General features: G+C 41.1%; 3 non-coding genes across 3 annotated transcripts; all 3 read left to right on the top strand.

Moving 5' to 3' along the window:
- Positions 1-503: 503 nt before the first annotated feature.
- On the top strand, positions 504-576 carry trnar-ucg. Its single transcript has one exon. It is a non-coding gene; the product is annotated as a tRNA-Arg (tRNA).
- Positions 577-2,985: 2,409 nt separating this feature from the next.
- trnar-ucg lies at positions 2,986-3,058 on the top strand. The gene has a single exon. It is a non-coding gene; the product is annotated as a tRNA-Arg (tRNA).
- Positions 3,059-5,539: 2,481 nt separating this feature from the next.
- On the top strand, positions 5,540-5,612 carry trnar-ucg. The gene has a single exon. It is a non-coding gene; the product is annotated as a tRNA-Arg (tRNA).
- The last annotated feature ends 1,610 nt before the right edge of the window (positions 5,613-7,222 follow it).

The following is a 7,222-nucleotide window of genomic DNA, read 5'->3' as shown; positions in this document are numbered from 1 at the left end:
GCAGTTTGAACAACAAACAAAACCGCAGTCTCCTTTTTTTCTAATTTACATTTTGAGGTAAATACTGCCTAACTGATCCATTCCAAACATATCAAAAAACCCTTGTGTCGTTCAGTAGTGGGACTGCTTCTGTGAGCGAACATTGCAGTGCAAATCCCACCTAAATCCCACCTAAGCTACGTTCTTCATTTATAATGACCGTCTGTCGATGCCCATAGAAATGCTAGCGACCAGATAAAAGCAGTCAGGCAGCCCTTACAGGCAATAGAACACAGATCGGAGTGACGGCAAAATTACCGTGTTCTCCAATGCACACTTTTTTATTAATTATTTATTTATTTTTTGATGGGGCTTAATGCAGTAATGCTCATCACATAGTATCAAATCATAGTGATACCTGATGCTATCACGACCACAGCAGTTTGACCAGCACTTGTGAAGCATTTGTTAACGATTTGGAAAGTAACGTCAGCTAAAGGAACGCGTAAAAGACAGACCTATGTGACCGCGTGGCCTAATGGATAAGGCGTCTGACTTCGAATCAGAAGATTGAGGGTTCGAGTCCCTTCGTGGTCGTGATGTTTCTTCAGTTTTCATTCTTTTGGCATGTATTCTTGTTTGATGAGAAATGCGCTCTTGTGTGATGCTAACTGGATAAATGTTATGCTGTAATGAATTTTCTACACTCTGTTCAATAAATACATTGACACTATCCTGGCGACAGGTCAGGAAGTAAATGAAGCAAATCATTGTCAGCACTTCCCAAAACTGTTTGGGAATAAAGCCTTCTGGTTCGTTAATTTTGCAATATTACAAAGTTCAGCTGTATTGTTTTGTAGGATTTGAAGCAGTGTTCTTTTTTAGTTATCATTATTTAAAGAACAATTGAAGGAGATTATCTAACATTGCGTTCTCCTGTCTGATCAAATGAGTGGAGCATTACCAGCACATTTACTTTATTCTCAGCTTCCCCCTAGATAAAAAGCAAAGAAACAGTTTGAGTAAAAGGTCTTCAGAATTAATGTGTAAAATTGAAAGCTCAAGCCATTTTAGATCATCAAAATGCCTGTGAAATATGCTGACACCTCAGAGGAAGGGGGCTTAATTCTCGGCAACGCAATTTTTATTTTATTTTTTTTCTATGACATTCTTATATTGTCTTTTTAACATCCACAGAACGAAAACTGGGATTCACATGTGTTTTACTTAACACTCTTTCAATTTATTTGTCTGGCTACAGTCTTTTACAACTACAGCAGGACCCGTCAATGCTTTTAATGCAACCGGCATTAAAAGCTGCCACGTCAGTGGAGAACAGCGCGAGTACTCTCGCTCTGAGTTCACACAAGGGGATTTAAACTGCCTTCTAGCTGCTCTCGGTCACGTCGGGTGCCGTGGCGTGTGCCTGTAATCCCAGCTACATTGGGAGGTTGGGGTTGGCAGATCGCTTGAGCACGGGAGCTCTGTGCTACAACGGGCTGTGTCAATCGGGAGTATGCACGGTATCGACGGATTGAAATTGGGAAACCTCTCAAACACTGTAGTACAATTTGACAATACAAATGATAAACCTCCTTTTGATAATTACTTTGTCTGGCTTCCTACCCCAGTATCTCAAATTTATAACTCATCCCAGTGACACACACACAACATGAATATAGTGGTTGCATGAAAAAAAATTAAATGCTGTATTATAGTGTATATATTTTTTGTTTATATTTAAATCTTTTTATGTTACATATGGTTTATAATAATTCAAATATGTATAATTTATGCAACTTGGTGGTTGTTTTACAATTATCATTTATTAAAAAAGCAGGTGATCACTCACTCACAGATAGATGAACAACAAAAGTACAGTGAAGTTTCTAGAAAAGGGACTGGACAGCTCTTAAAGCTCTTGAATATCTAACAAAAGTGTAGACTGATAGCAAATATTCCACAAATTAACTCACAGGTTATTCCACCCTGAAAAACCCACACTACAAATAACATGCAATTAGTATTAATATGAATATGTTGTTGCTTTTTATGTGTTATGAATTTCATTTAATGTTCTACACTGTGTCTGGAGTCCAAACTGTTCCTTCTAGTGCTACTGAAGAGCTCTCACTGGCACCTTTGGGATGTGGAGGGTTTAGAATGGCAGGTGAAACATGATGGCCCGGGATTCCTGTCAGTCTGGGGTTCTGTTGTAAACATTGCAGTTTGATAACAACATCACGTCATTGCATTTTGCATGTAAATCAAAGTGATGGGGGAATGCTTAAGCTTCATTCTAATCTTTAAAGAAAAAGACTGGGAGTGGTAGCAGATAACTTGAGTACTGGAGCTCTGTACTGCAACAGACTGTCAGTCGGGATTCCGCAATAAGGAAGGCATCGACATGGAATCATTTGGGTAGCTCCTGAATGCCATGTCGTCTAACGAGAGGTGCACCTGCCCGGGTCGGAAACGGTGCACATGAAAACCCTTGTGTCGCTCAGTAGTGGGACTGCTTCTGTGAGCGAACATTGCAGTGCAGCCTTTGCAAAACAACAAAACCGAGTCTCCTTTTTTTCTATTTACATTTTGAAGTACATGCTGACTAACTGATCCATTCCAAACATATCAAAACGAAATCCCACCTAAACTACTTTCCTCGTTTATAACGACAGACCCTCGATATCCATAGAAATGCTAGCCACCAGCATAAAAGCTCGTAGCGCAAGATAAAAGCAGTCGGGCAGCCCTTACAGGCAATAGAACACAGATCGGAGAGTGACGGCACAAGAGGTTACGTGTTCTCCAATGAACTCTTTTTTATTTATTTATTTATTTTTTTTTGATGGGGCTTAATGCAGTAATGCTCATCACATAGTATCAAATCATAATGATACCAGATGCTATCACGACCACAGCAGTTTGACCAGCACTTGTGAAGCATTTGTTGGCGATTTGGAAAGTAACGTCAGCTAAAGGAACGCGTAAAAGACAGACCTATGTGACCGCGTGGCCTAATGGATAAGGCGTCTGACTTCGAATCAGAAGATTGAGGGTTCGAGTCCCTTCGTGGTCGTGATGTTTCTTCAGTTTTCATTCTTTTGGCATGTATTCTTGTTTGATGAGAAATGCGCTCTTGTGTGATGCTAACTGGATAAATGTTATGCTGTAATGAATTTTCTACACTCTGTTCAATAAATACATTGACACTATCCTGGCGACAGGTCAGGAAGTAAATGAAGCAAATCATTGGTAGCACTTCCCAAAACTGTTTCGGAATAAAGCCTTCTGGTTCGTTAATTTTGCAATATTACAAAGTTCAGCTGTATTGTTTTGTAGGATTTGAAGCAGTGTTCTTTTTTAGTTATCATTATTTAAAGAACAATTGAAGGAGATTATCTAACATTGCGTTCTCCTGTCTGATCAAATGAGTGGAGCATTACCAGCACATTTACTTTATTCTCAGCTTCCCACTAGACAAAAAGCAAAGAAACAGTTTGAGTGAAAGGTCTTCAGATGCAATGTGTAAAATTGAAAGCTCAAGCCATTTTAGATCATCAAAATGCCGGTTTTCCCTCGCAGCAAAATGGGGGCAGGTTGACCCCCATGAGCTTGCTGCTGACTACTCAGAGGAAGGGGGCTTAATACGCGCCAACGCAACCTTCTTTTCCGATGGCATTCTTATATTGTCTTTTTAACATGATTTGAAGCAGTGTTCTTTTTTAGTTATCATTATTTAAAGAACAATTGAAGGAGATGATCTAACATTGCGTTCTCCTGTCTGATCAAATGAGTGGAGCATTACCAGCACATTTACTTTATTCTCAGCTTCCCCCTAGATAAAAAGCAAAGAAACAGTTTGAGTAAAAGGTCTTCAGAATTAATGTGTAAAATTGAAAGCTCAAGCCATTTTAGATCATCAAAATGCCTGTGAAATATGCTGACACCTCAGAGGAAGGTGGCTTAATTCTCGGCAACGCATTTTTTTTTTTTTTTTTTTATTATTTTTCTATGGCATTCTTATATTGTCTTTTTAACAGCCACAGAACGAAAACTGGGATTCACATGTGTTTTTCATAACACTCTTTCAATTTATTTGTCTGGCTACTGTCTTTTACAACTACAGCAGGACCCGGCAATGCTTTTAATGCAATCGGCATTAAAAGCTGCCACGTCAGTGGAGAACAGCGCGAGTACTCTCGCTCTGAGTTCACACAAGGGGACTTGAACTGCCTTCTAGCTGCTCTCGGTCACGCCGGTTGCCCTGGCTTGTGCCTGTAATCCCAGCTACAGTGGAAGGTTTGGGTTGGCAGATCGCCTGAGCACGGGAGCTCTGTGCTGCAATGGGCTGTGCCGATCGGGAGTCTGCACGCATCGACATGGCATTTCTGAGGGAGCTCGTGAATGCCAGGTCGGGAACGGATAAGGTCAAAACCCACATGTTGCTCAGTAGTTGGATTGCTCCTGTGAACGAACATTGCAGCGGAGCCTTTGCAAAACAACAATACTCAGCCTCTTCTGTTTCCCTTTGAAGTACACGCTGTCTCAGAGAGCCATTCAAAACATCAAAACGAAGTCCAACCTAATATGCTTTCCTCATTTATAGCGACTGCTTCTCGATGGCCATAGAAATGCTAGCCACCAGTTAAAAGCAGTCAGGCGGCCATAACGGGCAATAGCACACAGCTCGGTGTGACGAAAAAATTACAGTTGTCTCCAATGAACACTTTTTTTTTTTTTTTTTGATGGGGCATAATACAGTAATGCACGTCACATAATATCAAATCATATTGATACCAGATGCTATCACGTCTATTGCAGTTTGAACAACAAACAAATTGCGCATGTAAATCAAAGTGATGGGGGAATGCATTAAGCTTCATTCTAATCTTTAAAGAAAAAGAGTGGGAGTGGTAGCAGATAACTTGAGCACTGGTCTGCAACAGGCTGTGTCGGTCGGGAGATCGCAATAAGGAAGGCATCGACATGGCATCATTTGGGTAGATCCTGAATGCCATGTCGTCTAACGAGAGGTGAACCTGCCGGGTCGGAAACGGTGCACATGAAAACCCTTGTGACGCTCAGTAGTGGGACTGCTTCTGTGAGCGAACATTGCAGTGCAGCCTTTGCAAAACAACAAAACCGAGTCTCCTTTTTTTCTATTTACATTTTGAGGTAAATACTGCCTAACTGATCCATTCCAAACATATCAAAAATAAATCCCACCTCAGCTACGTTCTTCATTTATAATGACCGTCTGTCGATGCCCATAGAAATGCTAGCGACCAGATAAAAGCAGTCAGGCAGCCCTTACAGGCAATAGAACACAGATCGGAGTGACGGCAAAATTACCGTGTTCTCCAATGAACACTTTTTTATTATTATTATTTTTTTTTTGGATGGGGCTTAATGCAGTAATGCTCATCACATAGTATCAAATCATAATGATACCAGATGCTATCACGACCACAGCAGTTTGACCAGCACTTGTGAAGCATTTGTTGGCGATTTGGAAAGTAACGTCAGCTAAAGGAACGCGTAAAAGACAGACCTATGTGACCGCGTGGCCTAATGGATAAGGCGTCTGACTTCGAATCAGAAGATTGAGGGTTCGAGTCCCTTCGTGGTCGTGATGTTTCTTCAGTTTTCATTCTTTTGGCATGTATTCTCGTTTGATGAGAAATGCGCTCTTCTTTGATGCTAACTGGATAAATGTTATGCTGTAATGAATTTTCTACACTCTGTTCAATAAATACATTGACACTATCCTGGCGACAGGTCAGGAAGTAAATGAAGCAAATCATTGTCAGCACTTCCCAAAACTGTTTGGGAATAAAGCCTTCTGGTTCGTTAATTTTGCAATATTACAAAGTTCAGCTGTATTGTTTTGTAGGATTTGAAGCAGTGTTCTTTTTTAGTTATCATTATTTAAAGAACAATTGAAGGAGATTATCTAACATTGCGTTCTCCTGTCTGATCAAATGAGTGGAGCATTACCAGCACATTTACTTTATTCTCAGCTTCCCCCTAGATAAAAAGCAAAGAAACAGTTTGAGTAAAAGGTCTTCAGAATTAATGTGTAAAATGGAAAGCTCAAGCCATTTTAGATCATCAAAATGCCTGTGAAATATACTGACACCTCAGAGGAAGGTGGCTTAATTCTCGGCAACGCATTTTTTTTATTATTATTTTTCTATGGCATTCTTATATTGTCTTTTTAACAGCCACAGAACGAAAACTGGGATTCACATGTGTTTTACATAACACTCTTTCAATTTATTTGTCTGGCTACTGTCTTTTACAACTACAGCAGGACCCGGCAATGCTTTTAATGCAATCGGCATTAAAAGCTGCCACGTCAGTGGAGAACAGCGCGAGTACTCTCGCTCTGAGTTCACACAAGGGGATTTGAACTGCCTTCTAGCTGCTCTCGGTCACGCCGGTTGCCGTGGCGTGTGCCTGTAATCCCAGCTACAGTGGAAGGTTTGGGTTGGCAGATCGCCTGAGCACGGGAGCTCTGTGCTGCAATGGGCTGTGCCGATCGGGAGTCTGCACGCATCGACATGGCATTTCTGAGGGAGCTCGTGAATGCCAGGTCGGGAACGGATAAGAACAAAACCCACATGTTGCTCAGTAGTTGGATTGCTCCTGTGAACGAACATTGCAGCGCAGCCTTTGCAAAACAACAATACTCAGCCTCTTCTGTTTCCCTTTGAAGTACACGCTGTCTCAGAGAGCCATTCAAAACATCAAAACGAAGTCCAACCTAATATGCTTTCCTCATTTATAGCGACTGCTTCTCGATGGCCATAGAAATGCTAGCCACCAGTTAAAAGCAGTCAGGCGGCCATAACGGGCAATAGCACACAGCTCGGTGTGACGAAAAAATTACAGTTGTCTCCAATGAACACTTTTTTTTTTTTTTTTTTTTTGGGGCATAATACAGTAATGCACGTCACATAATATCAAATCATATTGATACCAGATGCTATCACGTCTATTGCAGTTTGAACAACAAACAAATTGCGCATGTAAATCAAAGTGATGGGGGAATGCATTAAGCTTCATTCTAATCTTTAAAGAAAAAGAGTGGGAGTGGTAGCAGATAACTTGAGCACTGGTCTGCAACAGGCTGTGTCGGTCGGGAGATCGCAATAAGGAAGGCATCGACATGGCATCATTTGGGTAGATCCTGAATGCCATGTCGTCTAACGAGAGGTGAACCTGCCGGGTCGGAAAC

Source organism: Polyodon spathula, unplaced genomic scaffold, assembly GCF_017654505.1.
Source record: "Polyodon spathula isolate WHYD16114869_AA unplaced genomic scaffold, ASM1765450v1 scaffolds_3009, whole genome shotgun sequence".
Taxonomy (NCBI): Eukaryota; Metazoa; Chordata; class Actinopteri; order Acipenseriformes; family Polyodontidae; genus Polyodon; species Polyodon spathula.
The sequence above is the reverse complement of the archived record's forward strand: the minus strand, read 5'-3'. Positions and strand labels throughout refer to the sequence as shown.